Source organism: Ambystoma mexicanum, chromosome 11, assembly GCF_040938575.1.
Source record: "Ambystoma mexicanum isolate Mex_15411 chromosome 11, UKY_AmexF1_1, whole genome shotgun sequence".
Classification (NCBI taxonomy): Eukaryota; Metazoa; Chordata; class Amphibia; order Caudata; family Ambystomatidae; genus Ambystoma; species Ambystoma mexicanum.
Window position 1 is genome coordinate 858,647,937 of NC_090934.1, and position 23,738 is coordinate 858,671,674.

A 23,738-nucleotide genomic window follows, 5' to 3' on the forward strand; every position below is an offset into this window, starting at 1 on the left:
AGGGTAGGACCACGAACCTCCCCCATCCCACAGAAATCCCCTATGGACCTAGCCAACCTGCACATCTAAAACAGATGTTACACTCTCTCTCACTACTCACGTGTTCAACCTACCAGCGCCTTGAGGTCATACCAATGATATTTAAGGCGCTATATAAATGCCAAGTAACATAACATGACATCCTTCCTGCAACAGGATGTGGGCTGCCCCCCGCCCCCGAGTTCTTACCTTACTGTGGACAGTCCTCCAATGGACCACAGGCACTTAGGGTGGTTTTATGAAGGAATCCCAACGGGGACTCATTTATACTGTAAAGATAGCACAATAGTAAACGAACCTTAATAGCCATACAGCTTCTAATGACACTCTTCCCTCTCCTTTCTGCCATTGCGTGATTCCTGCCTAGGCATCCTGCCTTTCGAGGTCCTACCCACCCAGGATGTTTACAATATATATAAATGGGTGTGCTGCTGCAGTCAGCCACACTCCTACACAGTACTTTCTTCCTGTTCTGGAGTGGGTCCTGCCCTTGCTTGCTGGTCCGCCCCGGGCACTGTTCTCTTCTTTCATTGCAGTGCCCCGTCCCCCAAATGGGGCACTGCTACATCATGAGCCCAGGGAGGAAGTCCCATAACTTCAGTGGTGCCCGTCTGCCATGTGGGGCATCGCTGACACTGCTGCGCAGCGAAACAGTTCTACAGATGGGGTCATTGTGGTGCTCCATGGCCAGAGGGGCGGTGCCATGTTCGTGGCCAAGGGGGCGGTGCCATGTTCACCACCATTGGGACCTGGTGAGCCTTCTTCGAAGCAGCAGCTCCATGCCCTGTGGGCTGCCGCACTCATCGCTGCACCCCTGGTGTGTAGATCTTCACAGCCTTCACTGCCACTGTTCCACGGAGGACATTCCCAGCCCTGCCCACTAGGCACTAGGTGGGGAAGACTTTCCCCAGCATCTCTACAATCTCTGGCCGTTCCTGGCATATGCGGCCTGGGTGCTCCAATCTTCAGGGCCCGCCTGACTTGCACTGGCGACCGTGTGGGCCATCTGGGTGCATGGCAACACCACCTGTCCCAGGCCGCCCTGAACACGAGGCTAGGGGGGAAATCCCTGATCTTCTCCCTGGGCCGCCCTGAACATGCTGCCTGGGGCCTTTTATGCAGCCTGCTCGTCCGGGCCCCCAGGCTGGTCAACTTGTCCACAGGCTCTGTGGGTACCTGGGCTGCACTGGGCACGCAGATGTGGGACCATGGATCAGCCATGCTGCCCCTGGCATGCGCAGTCCAACTTCACAGTCACTTGAGCCCAGGGAACCACTTGAGGCCACAACCCCTCAGTGAGCTCCCAGAGGCAGCCTCCGGCCCTTCTTGCTAAAGGAAAAAAGAGAATGTCAAGTAGTTATCTCTGAAGTTCTGCCCCCTGCCGAGTCCACCCCTGAGGGAGGGGAGATTCTGTGCATTGTCTTTTTTTTTTGGGCAGAGAGGAATTGATCCTTTCTGAAAAAGATTTGACCAAATAGAAGTACTCAAAAGTAGGCGCATCCCTCAATTCCATGCACGCCCCACTCAGGCCCACTGGTCTGTGGGACCTTCTGTCAGGCAATATTCCATTGTGTGTTTCTTGCCGGTGGAAATAAGGTTTCCACTATGATGCATTTTTGGAATTTAATGTAAAGAGGCTCCTCCTTCTACACGGCTTCTCCGCCAGCAATTGCTGCTAGTAGTACCAAAAATTATGTATATCACTACAAAGTAACCACCAACCAGAGACATCCGGAGCTAATCCCAAGAAGTGCCTCTGTGTAGTGAGTGAGACACTGTTCATCTCGCATAATAAATACACAGAGGTTTGGAAGGCTTCATTTGTAAAAAAAATTAAGTGACAGGGCCAAATATTTTCGAGCGCTTCTGTGACACTGCGGGTGGGGCACCACTGCCACCACTCCCCATAGCTGCTCCCCCGACATATTTGGGGTTACACTACAGCTGGCACCTGCTCATTGTGGTTGATGGATGCACTGACCAACACCACTTCATAATTATAGTGAGTCTGAGACAATAAGTGCTGCGGCTCAGAAATAAGTGCTAGGGCTGAGCCCTGGCAAACACCACCCCCCCCCAACAAACACATTAAGTAGTGGAGGTTAGCAATCTACTCCCACTTGACACTCAGCTTTAAATCAAAGTGTTCAGCAGAGGTTGAATACAAGATTTTCCCAATATTCAAAATATAGCACTTCATGGCAGATTCGGCCACTTCTAAGCATGATAATATTATCTGTTCTTACCGAATGTATTCTACAATATCTTTATCAGCACGTTGTAATGCCACAGAATATCCGCATTAACTAGAAGAACGCCCACCTATGATTGTATGTGTTTTAAAATAATTCTGTTTACTACTTAGATAGTGACGAAGTAACACCCACATACTACCCGAATGAGCCGGAATCAGCTGGACAGTAAGGCACCTGCTGTCCTAGGGAAATCCTTTAAAAATGGTCCTGCACTATCAGGTACCTTCCACGACTTGGGTGATGTTTGTTTTCTCACCCTGTGCTGTCCTTATCGCGTCTAGAAACTCAGAATATCTGTCGGAGGCCTAAGATTAGGTCTGGGCTAGGGCAGACTTGGATCCCCGAGGTTGATCCGGCAGAATCATGTCTTGAATCGATGGCCTGGTCTGCAGGAACTATGGTGTGTTTGTTTTAGAAGCATTTTTAGGCCAGCAGATTGCTGGCCACCTCAGTCTTTCCTGATCTAGGAGCTTTTGGTACGTTCCTTTGTCCCCATCTCTGGCCTTACATTTTCCGGAGAATCCCCAATGTTGTGCCAGGCTGCCATGCTGTAAGAGACCAAGACAGGGACTTCCTGTTGTGCCCAGTCTCTTGGCCTGACAGTCTATCCTGGTGATCTAGAGAGGCGGTGACTGCCCTGTGCTCCACCCACAGCCAAAAAGAATAGCAAAGCTCACTGTTGTGGTCACCTCATTAGGAGAGCTGGCAAGAAGGAGGTGGAAGGTGGTTCTTGGGTAAACGTACAATAGGGATACATCTCATTCCCTTTTTTTTGGTTCCTTTAGAGGAAGCCAGTGTGCCCCTTTCAAGTGTATTTCGTAAATACCCCAACTATGGTTTGTTACCCCCTACTAGGCTGAGCTTTCTACGCCTGGGGGAGAGTTGTGAACCTGCAGGGTCTCATGGATTGGTGGTCCTGTTTCACATCATTAAAACTGCTGGGAAGTAACTATCTGTATTTTATCTTGGGGGTCATGGATATGAGCAGGAATTAGGATTGCTTGCTGCTTAAATCTGGAAGAGGTAAGCACACTTGCTACTGTTCCTAACCTAGTAAGCAATGAACCAGCTTCATATAGGAAATGGGGAGCCGTAGGTGCGCGCCCTACCTATATCAGCCAGAAGTAGGTCGGTGAAGACCGAACTTTGAATCCTGCCTTCTCATGTCTTTGGTTTATAAAAATGCGCTGACCGACCAATTACACTCCTGCATGCTGTGATCAGCTATGGCGGTATGAAGACTCTAATTGATCTGACTTCTTTTCTGGAGACTGACACACAGTCAACAGCTCCAAGATAGTGCGGCAACTGAGAATGAATTGCTCTGGCACCACCAGGGGAGTTGCTAGGTCTGGAAAAGACCCGGGGCTAAGTTGATGTCAGAACTGTTGGGACTGGGGGCTAGCTAGTCTTTTGGCTGTAGCTCCTGAGATTCTATCCGGGGCTACAACCAAAAGATCAGGGGCTATAGCCCCTTTAGCCCCCCCTAGCAACGCCCCTGGGCACCACGTTTATTTAACGTACACATTAATTCATTAGACACAACCTTAAAGGCAGTTAATTCCGATGTGCCGCGTGTTCCTGCCGCGTGTCTGATATCGACGGCTTCCCAACCTCTTATGTGCAAATGGTGCCATCCCAATGGCACAAAACCCTGTTGCCCTACGGACATTAATTACTTCTTAGACTCGTTACATGTCACAGCGGGGTCTCTGTGTAAATGATACAAAGTCAATTGTTATGCATTTAGGTTGCAAGAATAAGAAAATTAGAGCACTTCAGCCCAGGGGGACGGAATACTGGTTAAAGCCTCCGATAACAATTATCGAGGGATACGTTTCTCCAATATGTTGAGCTTTTTAACACCTAATGTGATGCAGCCATTCAGAAGGGGAATATAGCCAGATTTGATTACCCTGCATGGCACCGGGATATGGGGATGGACGAATTCAGCTATAAAATAAAGAAATGAAACCTCCTTTCTCTCTACTCATTCAACAGTTCCAAAGACAATGGGCCTACTTCACAAATGCTCCCTGAGGCCTACGTGCATGTTGGCGCGTTACAAAAATTAAAATAAATAAATAAAAGCGTTTTACAATGCCGCAATCCCACAGAAAAATACTCTGTAAACCCCGCGCAATATCTACCAATCTGGAGCATCTTTAGATAGGGGGTTAGTATCCTGTGGGTTTTCTTAAATGTAGTGTTTTTGTGAGTACATGATTCGTGCAGGCGGAGAAAAATGTGTACTGACAGATTTTTGGCTGGTTCGAGAGCCAGTACGCTCGAGATCCATTACATTTTCAGACTTTTCCATGAAATTGCCTGAAGAAGTCTGAGATTCTCTCGAGAGGCTCTGCAAGTGACGCAGGTGGATGCCATCACCCACAGGCCTCGCAAAATGCCCCAGCGCCCAAGCAGGAAGAGTGTTTTATTTCCAGTGCACTAACCCTGGAAAACCCTCAAAAGGTTAGCTATTTTTATCTATTTTAAGCACAAGCTACTCTGCTAGCTCTGAAAATAAAGAACACAGGGTTTGCTTTACATTTTAGTGCAAGCGGACATTTTAGCATAAAGGGACTTGTGGGGAGCATATTTCATTTCCCCTGGAGAGGAAATTAAGTGGCACGGGGAGAGGTGGAAGGAAGCCATAGGTGGGGAAAGGGGATCATATGGGTACCGTGGTGGGGTAGATGAGTGCTGCAGGGCTGTGGAGAAAGGGAGCCAGAGCAGTGCTTTGGGTGAGGGGTTAGAAAGCCATAAGGGTACTATAGTGCTAGGGGTGAAAGGGAATCATAAGGGATCTGTGTGGCAAAGACGCACCATAGACATAGCATTGGGGAGGGAGCCAGAGAGGTGCTTAGGGCAGGTAGGTTTGGCCAAGTTCGTCACTTCTAAAAGTGACTATAAGGGATCAAGAGTATGACTAGGACACAGTAACAAGTTTAACTATGAAATATGGCCTTCATTGTCGAAATAATAAGAGGGGTTGGGGAAATCCTATCTGTTATTTATAACGTGTTTAATACCCACAGGATTCTAAGCTCGGATACAGGAATCGAAACTGGGTTGCTCCGTGTCGTCTTGCTTCCAAGGCGATCACGTTGCTGTTGAGCTATCCTCCCGAGACAGCCTTGCACTCTAAACTTAAAACAGTGTGTACAATGGGAATTCTGTAAGCTATGCACTCATAGCTTTCTATGCACTCATAGCTTTCTTTCAAAGTTTCACACATAAATTTAAAAGGTGCTGAAAACAAAAAGGAATTAAAGTTGCACGAGCTGAAGGGTTCCTCCCTTCCCCTATGTTTCTTCTGGTCTTTTACTGTCTGTGCGGTACTCCTGGAAGAACGGTCAAATAATATTCATCTGTTTCCAAGGGATCTCCCAAGGTGTATCTATTTTTTATACAATATTTCACTTCACAGTTTAAAGGAGGATGACTTCTTTCTTGAGTTTATACACTTATCATGCTTCCACAGTTTTACGGGAAAACCCTTTTTCCCTTTGTTCCTTCTGTTTTTCATCATCAAATATAATAATACAGTACAAGGCTATTCTAGGGGGGCTATGCCTTCCCTTGAGTCTCTTTTAAAACACACAGTTCTCTTGAATCTTCAGTTCTTCTCAGTCTGTATCTCAATTAACCTGACAGGAGCATGGTTCTTTCCTTTTCCTTTGACTGTTCCTCTTTTTACCGCTGGTGTACTCTCCTGCCAAGGTATTGTGACTTTATCACTGATCCTTTAAAAAAGGAGTATGGGTCTCCCTTCTGTATTTGTTCTCAATGTTCCGCTTTTGACCCCTGGTGTACTCTCCCGCCAGGGTATTGCGACCTTATCACTAATCCTTAAAAATGGGGTATGGGTCTTCCCTTCTGTATTTGTTCTCACTCTTCTTCTTTTTACCCCTAGTGTACTCTCCTGCCAGAGCTTTATATCCTTTCATTGGTGTGAGTCCCAGACTCACTGTTAGCCTCGTTCACCATCCTGCCAGAACTCTTCCGTTCTCTAATCACTTTCTTTCATCCAAGAAATAATACTTTTCCTGTATTTGGTTACTGACAACTGAAACTTTCTCAGCAAAGTTCTTATTGGTATTAACTCCTCTTTTTCAAATATTGGGTCACTGACCCTTTCTTAGCACTGGTTGTAATTGTATCAATGTCCTTTTCCAAGCATTGGGTCAGCGACCCTTTCTTCACACTGTTTGCATTCGTATCAATCTCTCTCTCCTAGTATTTGGTCACAGACCCTTTCTTAACTCTGTTATTATTTCTATTATTCTCTCATTTTAAGTATTGGGTCACCAACCCTTTCTTAACATTCTCAATCGCTCTCTGCAAGATTTGGGTCACCAACCCTTTCTTAAACCTGTCCGTATTTGTATTAGTTCCTCCACTAATTTTAATTGGGTTTTCTCGCATTGTTAATGACATGTGACATGCTCTCTTAAGTGCTTTGGTAACCCACTCGCTCACTCTGGGCTTAACGGCCAGCTCTGGCATTCCTCGCATCCTTCTGTCATTTTCTCCTTTGGTTTGCTGACCGTTAGCCGTTTGACTCCCGATTTATCTTCCTTTGCTTCTGGCGGGTGCAGAGATAAAGCAGTGAGTTTCTCTTGTCCCGGTCCTCTGTGCACGCCGCTCTTTTCAGTCTCCGTGCTGCCTTCCACAGTGCGCTCGCATCTGGCATGCCAACCAGTATCAGCACCAGCTGCGTTCTGCTGCATTCTCTGCCACTCACTCGCATTCGGTTCAGCTGTGTCTGTTTTAAACTTCTTGGCATTAGTTAACACTTTCCAAAGACTAGAGCATGGCATTTGCTTACTGCTTCTGGTCATCCTCATTGTTCCATCCCGCTTCCTCGTCTCAGTACGTAAAGTGGCCGGGTGGATAAATTAGGTTGTTGGTCAAGAAAACTTGGGAATTCTTTATCTGTGTCATAATAAGCCATACAAGCATGTTACACGGCGACATGGGCATCATTAAGAATAACATCTGAAGGTTTCTTTTTAATCTGTGTTTTCCTTCCTTTCTGGAGTTTTTCATCCCCAACGTGGTCCTCCTGCAGACAGCCACTCCCAGCGTCAGGTAGCTTCTGCCTTTCCCTGGCCACGTAAGAGATGCTTCTCTCCAGAGAATCAGTGATGATGTTGCTAGATTCGTCACTTGACCCACAAATATTCATTGGTCATTGAATTTTCAAAGTGATGATCCACAAATATTCGCTGGTCAATTATGGGTAGATGACCCAAGCTTAATATCAGCCAGAAATCAAATGACCCTATATCACAGTATAACACAAAGCGCTCTGTGCAACAGAATCCACTGATTAGAATATGTTGAAAGGGAATCGAGCACCCTATAATTAGGAAGAAGGCATAGAACACACCTACGCAGCCTGAGAATAGAATAAAGAGGTACATTATTATAACACTGGTGCAATTTAAGAGAAGGATGTAATTTAAGAAAAGGAACAGAAAGAAACCCGCCATTAAAGCCTCTAAGCTTTTCTCTCCTCTGCCTGCATCTGGGCCAGTAAGGTATATGCACATGCCACCTTAAATATAGAGATGTACTTACACAATTGAGGGCTGGTTGTTGGAGAAACTGTGATTTTTTGCTGGTGTCTTATTAACAAGAAGTGGCCTTCAGTTAGCTCCATGTTGATAAAAAGTCTAAGTTACATTCTATTGTGTATCCCTGATGCATCCATGGTGGTAAGGGTACGACCCAGGCGTTAACTTACCGCCTGGGTCGTAATGAGGCTCATTGTCTTTCTGGATGCTGGGACTTTTCCTGCAATTCAGAATAAGGCTGAAGACACATTTCTTCAAAGAATCTATCACAGGCTGATATTCTGAGGGAGCCTCCTGGCCCAGGCTGGGTTTGCCTTTCCCTCCCTAACCTGTATTCCCTGCCTTAAGCCTCTGCATGCCCTCCCTGAGCATCATTCTCATTGTGCCATTAGCACTCGATCCTTCTAAATGTATTCATACCATTGAATACTATTACTGCACACCCTGTTTGTACAGCACTGCCTTGTTTCCCTGCTAGGTTTGCACTATATAAAAACCAATACAATCCCAGGGTGATGGTTACACAGTGAATAAAATCAGCAGTACGCCATTGCAGCTTGGCTGATGTGGGATAGCATTTGGCGCACCTTCCGGTACTTCACAAAGGTAGGCCAGGCATTCGGTGGATTATCTATTTATTTTTATGTTACGTTAAAACATTTCTTAAGCGCAGCATACACCAGCTAGGGCATCTTGGCACTGTGGAGATCAGCCGGACAAAAGAAAAGGAAACTGAAAGAGTAAAGATTTGACAGCACTACGGAAAGACAGATGATCCGGCATCTCCCAAATTGACAGAGGCACAGCTATCAAAAGCCGTGCAGCGGCAAGGAAAAGGAACGGCCACCATTGCAGGACCACTTAAAGCAAGGGGCAGATATGTGACAAGCCACCAAAGAGCACAGGCACGTTTAGGGACACATGGGCACAATATTGCCTTCAAGTACTCAGGCCCAGACTTATGAAAAGCCATATGAACAATACATTGGGCCTTAAAGCTGACCCGCTTGGCTACCGGATGACAATGAAGCAAGGCTAGAAGAAGGCTAGCCGAGGCAAAACGGGTGTCCCCCAAGGCCACCCTAGCACTGGCATTCTGCGGGATCTGCAGTCGTTAAAGAAGATAAGCAGGTTGTGCCAGATATCATGTTTTACAGCAGTCCAGCAAGCCAGAAGTCAAGGCTGAGACTACCAAAGTGTTAAGGTGCAGAGGCAAGTAGAGTAAAATCTGGCATAGAGTCCGAAGTTTGAAAAGCAAAGCCTGCCAAACTGCACTCACCTGCCCCTCTGTTGAAAGCGAAGCAGACAGCTACACCCCCAAGTCCTTAACACCCAAGCTGGGAGTAGGCAAAGGGCCCAGCCCGGACAGCCAGAAATCAGAAGACCAAATAGGGGCATCTACAGTCAACCCTATCAGAAGCACATCCGTTGTGTCGCTTCTAAGGAGAAGCCAGTTGCTGGGCATCTAAGAGTGGACAGCCAGCAAGCCTGAATGGCAGACATAATAAGTAGAGGTAAGGGAGGGATCAAGACACACCAGGATCTGAGTGTCATCCACTTCAGAGTAACACCGAAACCCAAAAGAGAGAATCAGTTTAACTAAAGGCTGCATATGCCCATTAAAGAGGAGTGGAGAAAGAGCAGAACCTGGAGGTACACCACAGGTGAAAAGTGTAGCTGATAATGTAAAAGGCGAGAGAAAGAGGTAATGTGACAGGTCAGAAAGAAAAGAACGAAACCAGTCCATCACCGAGCCCGCAATGCCTGCAGAGGCGAGCCTGTCAACCAGGATGGTATGGTCGACTGCGGCCAAAAGATCTAATAATATCAGCGTGCCGGCACATTCATTAGGGCCTCGTAGGCTCCAGGGTAACTTTTCTTTAGAAGAGCTCAACATCCGGTTTACGATAAGCATTCTCTACACCCCAATGGCAAAGTCTGACCTGCCGAGGTGCCTTCATCCACAGGCTGAAAAGGGATGGAGACTAGATCTTGGGCCTTGGCAAGAAGGTGTTTGAGATCCTATCTCTGATGGGTAGAGTACAGATAGGCTGGCCTCCAGTAGCCTTTAGACTGACCTCAATTTCCAGCAAAGTACTTTGTTCTACCAATAAGAGGGCGCCTCTGATATACTAGTCTGATTAGTCAGAGAAGACCCAAACCATTTCTGATTCTGCAAACGGCTAAACTTTGGGTAAGTAAAGTCATCACCTGAACCAGGCATAAGTAAGCAAACTTGAAGCAGCTTGAATGCAGCCCACTCATCACCAGAATTGCTGAGTAGCAAGCTCACTTACTGGCCTAGTTGTTGGGAAACAACATTAATTGTTGAGAAAGAAGGCAATTTACTATCTTGAGCCTACATTCTTCCTAAATAGTAACCAACTTATTTCCTGCACTGGCAAGATTTAATATCATATATTACTTAAATCGTCCATATGTAATAACAATAAAAATAATAATAATAGCAGTATGACAATACTCCTGCTTCTAAGCCCCATAAGAATGGTAGTTATTATCACCCAGTTTAATGATATTCATCTTAATTGACAATGAAGGAGAAAGAGCTGAGTCGGCCCTGCTGGAATTCGAACTTGCAAAATGAAGGCTTAACACATGTCATAGGAAAACACTCAATCTGAGACCCATCTAACCAAACTGAGGTAGTACGACAACTCACTACCTGAACCTGCAAGCCTTAAGCTCACTTATTACTTCACTCATCGTAAGGTACTCCCGCTTACTGCGTGAATCAGCCAGAAACACTCATGCAGAATTTCAGATCCTCTAGAAACAAACCTATGCACTATCCGATTCAGTCAACATTCAAAACACTGACTGTCCAAGTCCACCACAACTGAGCCTACTGACTACCTACACCAACCAAAATAATGTCCCTACCTACTTCAATTAGAAGGAAGCTAGCTCAATGACAAATATGTGCAAAGTAAGCTAAAATACTACTTACACCGGCCAGAAGTAATCCCACTCAATACATGAAACAGCCAGAAGTAGGCTAACTTACAGTCTGCTATGTCAGAAGGAGTCACGCTTGCTAAATATATTAGCAAGAAGCACACCCACTTACTTCCTTAATCTGGTAAATAGAAGCCCTCCTAATATATGTCAGTGGGACGCAGCCCGGCTACTGGAATCAATCAGAAGCAAGATCATTTCCGGTGTGAATCATACAGAAAGAGACATGTTTAGTACATGTGTCAGAGCCAAGACCAGTAACAACCTGAATCAGCCAGAAGGGGCCCCACTTACGAGGAAGCGGTAAGGCACATTAATTAAGCCCACCTACTTGGAACAGTGCAAAATAATTTAGTCACTACCTGATCAGACATAAGTTTGCTCTCTCACTACCTGAATCAGAAAGAAACTAATTTGCCGACACATTTACTCACTGATCATCCAGACACAAGCCCCAACTACAGCTTGAAATAGCCAAAGCAAGGCCACTTATGCCTTGAATAGACCAGAAAGATGTTCACTTGCTCTTAGAAGCAAGAAAAACAAAGAGAGAATCAGCCCAATTACAACTTGAAGTGGCTCGATCTACGCCCATCTACGAGTGAATCAGCAAGAAGTAAACCCGCTTGTAACTTGGATCCACCATAGGTGCATGCACTTACTATCGGAGTCTGCCAGAGACATCAGCCCAGTTAATACAGGAATAGGCAGGATATAAGCCCACATGCTATCCGAATTATCATCAAGAGCGGCCCCTTACCACCAAAATGAATGGGAAGAAAGCCGGCTTGCCTCCTGCCCCGCAGAGAAGTAAGACCATTCACTATCTCAATGATCAACATCAAAGCAAACAAAGGGTAGAAAGGAAGCCCACTTAGTACTTTCCAGAGGTGCACACTTACTGAATTAATGAACCAGAAAACAAAAACACCCATTACCCTTAGTGTCAAAAAACACAATTTATGTTATTGTTTCATGGTGTTGTTTAAAGCACAGACCCAGCGCGAGAGCAGCGGAGCAGTGTACATGGTGCGGTTAGCCAGCGTATGGGTTGCCATCTTTTAACAGTAGGAGAAAATACGATTGGGTTACCCTGTAACTCATGTGACAGTAGGGTATAATGGGCAATAATGTATAGCCATATGCAGGTTAACCAGACAGTAACAAAGTAAAAAAAACAAGCATTGTTCTGTAAATTGTCTGGGGCTAAAGTAGAAGGAGTAACCACCAGAAGTGACAGAGGGCATATGTCTACAAATTAAGAACCTTTTAGTGTTTTGGTAAATAATTACATTCTTGATTCTGTCTAGTAGTATGTATGACGCTTTGAGTAAGTAATGCATGCTTGTTTGCATGTTAGTGAATACAAGATACGATGAATACAATTAGTATACAATGTAACAGTAAGTGTTTTGCAATTGTTGTGGTAGTCGATTTTGGATGCACTTTTCATTCATCGTTTGTAATAAGAGTTGTTTTGTGAATATACATATAGCTCTACCATAAATAAAATGTGAATGAAAGTTACGCCTACGATGGTCTCAGTCTCGTTGCACAGGTATATATAGGTTAATTCAAAATTATAATAACTGCAGATTTATTCCATGCTACACAATCTTTTAATTGTGATCTTTGAGCAGAAGGACAGGACTGTGAGCAGTGGTCTCCGAGTTGGTCTGTACATCCACTGGGATTAGTCTTTGGTATTTACTAAGTAATCCCACTCATTCGGTAAGTTGTTTTTTAATAAAGTTGACTATTAATGGTGGGATCTGTCTTTTTGGTGCTGCCATCAATGGACTTAATTGATCAGAATAGAGAGGATGACACTGCTGTTGTCTAGGAGCAGACACAGCACGTTGTAAGTCTTATTTGATTGAGGCTTCTGCTCGCAGTGACAACGTGCTCCGAACGCCGAAGGCCTGCGCCTGAGAACAGCAAGATGGCGTCATTTCTGGAATTCAGAGATGTTGGGCAATCACTGTCAAGTAGACCTCCACCGTTGACCCACAGAGGCTCTCATGTATTCAAAATACAGGGCACCGTGGACACCAACATACATTTCACTTGGGTTGCCACTGCAAGTCTGTGTAGGGACAGGTGCAGTAGACGGCTGATACAATCATTCTGCCAGAGAAGAATCCAGAATGGCTAGAGTGGGTGTTATAATGTAGTCTTGTCTTATGTCACTGGCCTGGAGTGCTTGATGTTAGAATGTTGATGCATGAATGCAGCTTAGGAGAATGTTGGGTCTATCTGTGAGTCAATGTTCTGTGAGTGTCAGTTGTGGGCCTGAGCTGGAGTGTGAAGGATGGCCGGTAGGTTTTCTGCTCTACAGTCTTATCTTGTATCCTGTCTTCTGTAAATACCATCAAGAAAAACTGAATGATTTACATTTGTAATTATGTAAATAAAGCTGCCTGGATCAAACACTATGACTCCACAGCAGGTCTGTGTCTCGAGTCCAGCTTTACTACTTCCAAATATAATTTATTACAGTGGGGCCAGCCATGGTAAAAGACCAGTTTTCTCAATGGAAATCTTTCGCCTAATGTGGGGACAAGAAGAAAGAAACTTAATCAGCTACCTTGATGGGATCTAATTTCACGTTCTAATAACATCACTTAAGTTTAAAGATTGTCTGGTGCAAAACGTTAAACCCCTCTGCATTACAGCAAGCGCTGGTATCTTCCGAGACTTGAAATAACAGATGCAATGACATTTAATGTAACTGGGTTTTGTGAGGTGCGATTGCTGTCAGATTTGATGGGCTCTTGCCAGTGCTTTTAAGTGGCCTGCTCACTCGAGCTGGGGCTCCTAGGGGGCGTGGCTTGTCAGTGGTCCGTGCTGCAGTTAGGAGGTGGTGGCGTCATAAGAGCCCCAGACGATTTTGCAAAAGGGCAGGAGCCATGGCCTAACAGGCACCATTCAGGTCAGGTAAGTGTTTCCTTGTCTTTTAATTGCGGTCCTGACCCCCTTCCAGACACCCCTCTCACTGGAGATACAGGGATCATGACCCTCTAACCAAAGGTGATGATCCCTGAATCTCTATTGAAAGGGGTAAAAGAGACTAAATGAAAAGCTAGGCTTTTTCTTGTTTTTGTAAAGCCTGAAGTTCTCGCTTCCATGCTACAGCTTCAGGCTTTACAAAATAAAGCCTTGCCGTTTGATTGTGTCGCCGATCCTCCCCCCCAAACTCCACAAAAGCCACACCTTTCATTAGAGATGCAGTGAAAGGAGGTCAGTGGCACATGACAAGGCAAAGCTTTTTTTTTTTTAAGTCTGAAGCTCTCGCTTACACGCGATGTTGAGTTTAATCAAAGGCCCCAAACAAACAGGACAGAAGGGCCCACTGGAAACATGACCTGCCAGCCTTCAAGAACCTTCATACTGAAAATGGGCCCATTAAGTTACACTATGTGGGTGTCTTTCTGCAGTTGAAATCCAGAGAAAGCTGAAAAATAAAATGTAATAAGAGTGTAAGAGTGCAGATTTTAAAGGCACAGCACATTGCGGGTTAAGACATGAATGCAGCATTATCACTGAAACAGCCAACCATCAAAAGGAGGTGCACTATGACAACTCAGACCCACTTTCAGCATAAAAACGAATAGATAATAAAAAACATATTTTATTATTGACTGAAATAAACAGCCCTGTACTTTCAGCTGTCATATTTAAAAACCAATGCTGTGTTAAAAGAAAGTAGACATCCCCTGATGAAAAAGCAAAGTGAACCATGATCAATCAAACACACAGTATTTCAAAGAATCAAGGCTGATATTAGAATGAGTTAATTCAACCAAGGACAATCCGTAGATCTCAGGGCAGAATTTGCAAATGGCTTCCCTCACCACAAGCCTGGAGAGGGAATTCCTTTGAAGCTCTGGCATCCCAGCTATTTACAACTGCAATAAAGTGTGGCCTGCCCTTAATGGTGTTCAAAGCAAACCTCCCATGTGGCCAGACCTGTTGTCTCCTAAGGCTTATTTCTTTGCAGGACAAATGGCCTAGCCAGTGCATGACCGAAGAGTAGGGAGGATCTGCAGTGGGAAATGTCTGTGTAGGGATACATCCCAACTATTTACAATTTCAGCCCACCAACTTCAAACAACAAAGAGGCTAATGGCTTTTACCCCAGCTTTAAAAAGAATACAGTCCAGATGGTTCTTATTACATGCTGGCCAAGTAATGGGAACTTGCCTAAAGATAAAGGGAACTGAGATTTGCATACATTTAAAGATTACCAATCAGTTTAAATGGACTGTCATAACTGATATGATATGATATGGCATTTATAACGCGCCTACACACAAGTGTTTCAAGGCGCGACGAGGCAAAGGAGCAGGAACAGAGGGAAGACAGAGACAACGATCTTACTAGGCCAGGCGATATAGAGATCGTGCAAGTGCAGGGGAGGGGGAAGGGGAAAAGTGCAGGGGAAAGGTGGAGGGGCAATGTAGTACATAGGATAACAGTAAAATAAATAAAGACAATACATTTAAAAAAGTGCGGCCAGCTGGTGGCAAGTGCAAGGGTAAGTCCAGACATCAGGTGTCAAGTGCTGGTAGGGGGCCGTAGGGATACAGAAACAGTCCCTGAGTGCAAGGGTTGCCAAGGGGAAGTGCGGGTGTGCAACTGGCGGGGAGGGCACATGGGCCTGAGATCAGAGAGTAGCCAGGTAACCAGTGCAGTTTCAGTTTCAGCCAGGAGATCAGCAGGGTAAAGGAGGAGAGAAAGCAGAACTAAAGAGGAAGGTCTTGAGGTGTTTCCGGAACCAGAGATGGCTCGCCTCAAGTTTCAGAGAGGCAGGGAGGCTGTTCCAGAGGGAGGCCTCAGCAGAAGAAAGAGATCTACGACCAACTCGTTGCTGGTAGAAGCGACTGACCAAGAGGGAGTTGGAGACGGATGAGTGAAGAGCTCGAGAAGGAAGATATTAGGAAGAGAGAGCTGAAGGTATTGAGGCCCCAAAAGGCCTTGTGGACAATGCATACGGTTTCGAACTGAATCCTCGCCGCCACTTGGAGCCAGTGCAGAGTTTTCAGTCCTGCAGAGATACGATCGCTGGGATATTAGAGGCAGGCAAATTTAGAAAGAGGCTGTTGCAATAGTCCAGCCTAGAGGGAACCAGAGTTCTGGAGACAGTGAGCTTTTCGGGAGAAGGAGAGGAAGGAAGAATAGCACTGAGGAGGTGCAGCTGGTAGTGTGACTTCTTAGAGATGTGAGAGATGTGAGAAGAGAAGGAAAGTGTATAGTCGAAGATGACCCTGAGGTTTTTAGCCTCACAAGTGGGAGCAGGAAGAGGGCTAAGAGAGGCCACCAGAGAGTGACAGGAAAGGAGGGAGCAGGTGTGCCGATGAGGAGACTATTGGTCTTACTGGCATTAAGGAAGAGATCATTGGCAGCACATCACTCCTGGATAGCGGACAGGCAGTCAGAGATGAGAGAAGGAGAAGAGGTGGCGTAAGGCAGCCTGACAATTAGTTGAGTGTCATCCACATAGCATTGAAAGTTGGGGCGGAGAGCAGCTATGCAGTGGACATGAAGTGCCAGGTATTGGTTGATTAGCCAGGGAGAGAGGTTAGACCCCTGGGGAACACCACAGGTAGATTTAGAGATAGAGGAGAGGAAGAACTCAAGTTGAACCTGGGAGGGTCAATCAGAGAGGAAAGAGGTCAGCCAAGCCAGGGCCTGATCGGTGATACCTAGGTCATCACGGAGACGGTTGAGCAGGTTGCCATGGTTGATCGTGTCAAAGGCAGAAGAGAGATCAAGTAAGATGAGGACACAGGGGGTGATGGAATCAAGGTTGGAGAGCAGGTCTTCACGGTTGTTCAGGAGAGCAGTTTCCGTGCTTCTGGCAGCTCTGAAGCCAGACTGATGGTCATGGAGACAACCAACAGATTCAGTGTGAAGATTAAGCTAGGAGATGGCCAGCTTTTCCAGGAGTTTGCCTAGGAAAGGAGTGATGGAGATTGGGCGATAGTTAGCCGGGCAGGAAGGGTTGGCAGAGGGTTTCTTAAGAAGAGAGTGCACAAGGGAGTGCTTAAGGGGGGAGGGAAGACTCCAGTGGCGAAGAAGTGGCTGCAGAAATGAGCCAGAATAGTAGCCAGGATGTCACTGTGGTCCTTGATGGTTTTCGAGGGACAGAGGTGAACCTGTTTTGACGAGACTTTCAGAGATCAGACTTGTCTAGAACCCTCGTTTTAGGACAACAGGGGAAAGGCAGAGGAGGAGGGAGGTGAGGTGGCCGAAGAGGGGCCAGAGGAAGATGCATTTTCTTAGCAACCACAGGTCGTACTGCATCTATTCATGTGTCATTTTTAAGATAATTTCAAGGTGATTTTGTTGAAATAAAATGTATCCACATGCAACCTATGGAAATGTAATAACAAGCTAAAATGTGTTTCTGGCAGCTCTGAAAAAGTCCCGAATTGAAGAATTGGCAAGCTGGCGGAGAGTAAAATTATGTATTTGGAGAGTACATTGCATGTTCGCAATTATTATGCTTTTTGTATAAACAGTGAAAAATTGCCACATGCCTGTGCAGCATGGTGCAAACCCAGCTGCCGTTTTATTATTTCTGTTCTCGATTCCTGAACCAATCATTAGAGAGGGGTTGGCTTGAGGGTTGGAGAGAAATCTGAAGGACCAAATAAAGGTGTGAGAATTCTTTCAGGGCACTGCCCAATGTTGAAATCTGTATGGTGTCATCACTGGTATATCAAGTGGATGCACTATGAGGGAAGGGGAGAGCTTATAATAAATTACCAACAGAAAGAGCTGCAAAAAGATTATCAAGAGAGATAGCCGTCCAAAATTACCAAAGGAGATTTGCTGAAGTTTCACCTGGGTGGAAATATTGCTGGGGAGACTAGAAAAGCATAGGCTGTGATTCTTCAATGGAGCCAGAGAGAGAGAAGTGCTGTGGGATCCAATTGACTGGTGCGACGACTAGAATCCTGTTTTTCCCATACAAGCAAAGCTGCTCAGTCCCTGAGTTCCAAGCCCAGGGATTTCCAAAAGGAAGTAGATTGTCCAACAAAAGGTCAGTGGGGGATCTATTTAATAAACCCATTCACCCATTCCCTTTCATTGGTGGGTTATTTTCCATTAGTGAAACGGGGGGGGGGGGGAATGCTGCGTAGATCATTAGCCTATTTGACTGAATATAAATTTAATTCCCATTTAACAAAAAATCCAAACACCCAGGGGTGATTTTTTGTTAACATTCAAAATTAACAAATCTCATTCCCAGTGTAACTGAAAACTATAGCCTGTAATTTAATTGGTAAATCCTATTTGTTCTCTTGGCCCCGTCTTCACCCTGAGGGTTGTTGTTGTCTCTAAACTAGAAACACAGGCCTTTAAGTGGACGAGGGTCTGAAAATCCAAAATTTTGAAATCATCCCCATTTGTACTGTCCAACTTCCCCAACAGAGGGACCCAGAGCCCCTATACCAAAAATTGTGCTAGGGCAGCCCCTTTGGCTAAGGGCCCCAAGGCAAATGGCAGCTCCTGCAGAAGCAGCTCCAGATCGTTGTTCTCAGTGTTCGCTGGTGGAGCCTGCAGCCCAGGCATCAACCAGCAGCAACTGACAAGGTAAGCAAGGTGCAGGCAGGGGGTACAGCCATTACTGCTTCCTATTAAACTGTCCTACTGTAGAGGAGGTCCCAAGCATGACCCGCACTCAAATCATTAATTTTGAAGTACCAGGAACTTTCACGCCGAAATATGTGACGTATGATGAGCAAATAAACCAGCAGAGAGCCGGAGTGGGGCTCTGTCCAGTACCTATCAAAAGAACAGCACCTGATGAAGTACCGATGCCTAAGAAAACCTGGACAGTAGGGTATCCATTGAGAAAGCCATATCGACAAGTAAAACAAAATGAAGAATGTCAGAGCACAGTCACTGACGAAGATAAACATATACTGAAAGATGACGAATGGTGACATCACAAGAACCCGTACTGACTCACATATAGAAGATATGATGATCTGCGAATGACGAAAAGAGACGAAACACCATGGATGAGGGACATCATGAACCTAAAGTGAAATAACAATGTCAAATTTAAGAAGCTGATGCCCTGAGCACAATGAAGATATTCAGCCAGTTTACACGTGTAAAATGCTTGGAACCACAAGAAAGCTAAGAAAATCATGCAGTTTGCTATGCTTATTAGTAAGATAGATTGCGGCAAGCAGCACCTATACATGTCTACCTTGGAAAGGAGCATTTTATATAAGTATACTTCCACTATGCACAAGAGCAGACTCAATCAAAGGTTACTAAAGGTCTCAAAAGAGGAGCCCCTCAGCATGTAAATCGAAAACTAAAGACAGAGAGAAACTCAGATGCATGCAAATCATGCCATGAAGCCAAGGTCGTATCGGCTGAAATAGACCAACAGTAGATACAATTAATGAAGCAAAGAACAGAGAGGTCAAGATAAGCCGCAGAAGGCAGGTGGTTGGCAAAACTAAATCAAATACACGAATTGCATGGAGAAAGACGATTTCACAGTGTCTGAATCATGTGACCAGCCAAGCGGGAAGAGATGAACCTTTCACACCTACGCGCAGCCTCGTGCCATGCACAGATATCTGAACTTTATCAGACAGAGATGCAGTCTCGGGGCCAACCACCAATAAATAATTGACACATGACCACTGAGGTGATGATTGATTGTAGCAATAATTGGAGTAAGGCTCGGGGAGCAGACAAGCACCCTGCACCTGGCCAGCTATTCTGCACGCTGCTAAGCTAGAGGATAAGTATGAGCGGGGTTAGTGCCAACCCAATCATAGTGGACCAAGTAATCTAGGGTCCTAAAGTTAGTAGAACCAATGAGACATCGTACTTTTAGTGACCTCCACAGTAGCCATTTTGAAGGAAGGGCTTAGATGCCCCACCTGACACTGTTTATCCAATCCCCTCACCCCGTTACCATATACAGATATAGCACCTATATTAAAGTTACCTTCCTATAAGCAATAGAATTGCATGCAACATTTTAAGCGTTTAACGTCAGTGATGACAAGTTTTTAGATAAATGATGTGTTTTTTATGAAGTTCGTTGGAGTTGTTGAAGCGAGAAGGAAGATCGAGCAATAGCTGATGTTCGTGAACTCCCCGTTTTTTGTACTTGTCATTAAACGGACTCCCTTTGCCAAACTATTGAGTTGTCATTATTGATTTGATGCTAGAGTATTAATCTGCATCACCATCCATCTCACGGGTGATGCTGCCTCATCTTAAAGTGCTATTGGGCAACCCCCAGCTTTATGGGCCGTTGGGGTCCTAGTGCACACTACCACTCTCATTACTAATATTACCAAAACGCTTGTAGTCTGCTGCACGACGCTCAATGTTTGTTACCTGGCATTTAGGGCAATTGTGTTAGTTAGCCATATATGGTATTTGGGCCAATTGTGTTTGTTAGCCATATCTGGAATCTAGGACAACTGTGTTAGTTAGCCATATCTGGCATCTAGGTCAACTGTGCTATTTAGCCATATCTGGAATCTAGGCCAACTGTGTTAGTGATCAATATCTGGAATCTAGGCCAACTGTGTTAGTCATATCTGGAATCTAAGCCAACTATGTTAGTTAGCCATTTTTGGAATTTTTGCCAATTGTGTTTTTTAGCCATATCTGGAATCTAGGACAACTGTGTTAGTTAGCCCTATCTGGCATCTTGGTCAACTGTGTTATTTAGCCATATCTGGAATCTAGGCCAACTGTGTTAGTTAGCCATTTTTGGAATTTAGGCCAATTGTGTTAGTTAGCCATATTTGGAATCACATTTAGGCCTGTTACCTGGTACATTTCTGATTCTGCACTTTGTTTTGGTTTGAGATACATCACATCTGAAGCAGGAAGACTGGCCTAATAATTTGGCATAAGGACTGGCCTAAACATCTAACAGCCATGAAAGCAGATGTCGCAGAAAACAGCAGCTACTGTGGAATGCCGTCGCAGGCAGGCAGGCCTCAGAGATGGGCATCCATAGCCCCCCCTCTTTGAGAAGTACACAGTTTGGAAGCTGCTGCTGAATTCCCAACGTCGATAAGAGCCTGTCATGCAAAGACAATCTGAAGTTACGAAATGTGCTTGATTCCCCCTCTCGACCTGTTGTTATGAATACATACGCTAATGGGAGGAGATTAATATGTAGCTTTGCATTGTACATAAGTATGAGCCAGGCCTGGGAGGGGGCAGAGTCGACACAGCCCTCCAGAGCCTGGTGTGTGTGTTAACATTACAACGCTTTTACACCCCACTTCTGGCTTTGGGTATTATTTGTGTCCGAATGCCGCGTGCCAAGTGCCTGAAATGCTTGAGACGGTGTGACAGAACTGGATTTGCACTAGTCTTTGGGGGAGCAGGACGAACAAATGTAAAAAGGCCAATTGTGTTAGTTAGCCCTCTATCGCATCTAGGCCAATTGTGTGAGTTAGCCATACCTGGCATTCAGGACAACTGTGTTAGTTAACCCGTTCTGGTATTTAGGCCAATTGTGTTAGTTAGCCATATCTGGCATTGAGGCCAACTGTGTTAGGTAGCCCTATATGGCATCTAGGCCAATTATGACCATTAGCCACATCTGGAATCTAGGCCAATTGTGTTACTTAGCCCTATCTGGCATTTAGGCCAATTGTGTTAGTTAGTCCTATCTGGCATTTAGGCCAACTGTGTTAGTTAGCCCTATCTGGCGTTTATGCCAACTGTGTTAGGTAGCAATATCTGGCATTCAGGCCAACTTTGTTAGTTAGCCACATCTGGAATCTAGGCCAATTGTATTAGTTAGCAATATTTGCATTTAGGTCAATTGTGTTAGTTAGCCCTATCTGGCATTTGGTCAATTGTGTTAGTTAGCCATATCTGGAATCTATGCCAGTTGTGCTAGTTAGTCATATCAGGCATTTAGGCCAACCGTGTTAGTTAGCCATATCAAGCATTTAGGCCAACTATGTTAGTTAGCTCTATCTGGCATTTAGGCCAAATGTGTTAGTTAGCCATATCTGCAATCTATGCCAGTTGTGCTAGTTAGCCATATTTGGCACTTAGGCCAACCGTGTTAGTTAGCCCTATCTGGCATTTTGGCAAAATGTGTTAATTGGCCATATCTGGAATCTCGGCCAACTGTGTTAGTTAGCCATATCTGGCATTTAGGACAATTGTATAATTAGCCGTATCTGGCATGTAGGCCAACTGTGATAGTTAACTCTATATGGCATTTAGGCAAATTGTGTTAGTTAGCCATACCTGGAATCTAGACCAACTGTGTTAGTTAGCCCTATCTGGCATTTAGGCCAACCATGTTAGTTGGTGCTATCTGGAATTTGGCCCAACTGTGCTAGTTAGCCATATCTGGAATCTAGATCAAGTGTGTTAGTTAGCCAAATCTGGCATTTAGGCCAACTGTGTCAGTTAGCCCAATCTGGCATTTAGGCCAACTGTGTTAGTTAGCCCAATCTGGATTCTAGGCCAATTGTGTTAGCCACATCTGGAATCTAAGCCAATTGTATTAGTTAGCCCTATCTAGCATTTAGGGAAATTGTGCTAGTTAGCCATATCTGGAATCTAGGCCAATTGTGCTAGTTAGCCCTATCTGGCATTTAGGCCAATTGTGTTAGCTAACCATATCTGGCATTTAGGCCAACTGTGTTAGTTAGCCCTATCTGGCATTTAGGCCAATTGTGTTATCTAGCCATGTCTGGAATCCAGGCCAATTGTGGTAGTGTTACGCTCACCTGGTCTCTGCGTGGTCGTCTGCTGCCTATGCTTCTAGTCACTCTGGCGGTCAGCTTTGGGTTGTAAGGAGGCAGCTCCTACGACAAGGAATGGAATTAGGGTGTTGGTCCTGCTGGGGAATGACCCACACCTCCCTCCGTTATTCACTGTCTTCCTTCTAGAGTAATTCTCACCTTAGGTAAGTTTTTGGTGGGCTCTCCGTCCTGCTTGTCTATGCAGCGGTGCTGTTGCTGGCGAAGTATGGTATGATGGGCCTAGTTACTTCACTGGTCCTTGAGATTGTCCTTACCTCAGTATTTTCCAGCATTATTTGTGTCTTTCACTCCTGTCCTTTTACTTCTTTTCTCCTTCAGTTTTTTTCTATAAGTGTCCTTTGCAAACTCTCACACTTGCTCTTTCACTCTTTCCTGCACCTTTGCTCTCTCGCTCCTTTTCTTCCTTCGTTTTTTCTTTGCAAGTCCCTTTGTATTCTTTCACGCTTCTTAATCGACTTACGTGCTATTTCCCTTTGTCTTTGCAGGTTGGACTGGTGTCGGAGAAGCCAAGAATACTTGCGGTTCGACTTAGAGATGCAGTGGAATGAAGCCGACGAAGAGAGCAGGTGAGTTTAAATGCGTGATGCGTTAGCGCTGGGTTGTGGGTTTCTCTAACCTGTTGTTTTGTGTTACAGGATGCGGCTCGGCGATGGATGATCGAGGAATCCAGGCGATATTCTGGACTTCACAGGATTCTCAGGTAAGCCGAGGAATAATGTTGTCTTGCTTTCTCCTTGCCGGCCGGCGCCTGGATCAGAATCGGGACTTGAAGTTCGTGGAGTGCCGGGATCGAGGCATGGTGAATGTTACGCTGCTGGCATGCAGAATAACACGACGCATGGATACAGCTTTGGGTGTGGCTTATATAGCCAGCCGCGCCCATGTGCTCAATAACACCCAATAAACTAAAACTGCATGGTCCAAAGGAATAATAGGCCTCGGACTTCCTGTCCTCCATGTTTGATGACTTCCTGTCCTCCATGCTTGATGCCTTCCTGTTCTCCATGCTTGATGCATGGTTCCACAATCACCATGATGAGCCTGGTGCCAAAGGCGCCAAGACTGAGACCAAGTGGTCCTCTTCAGTG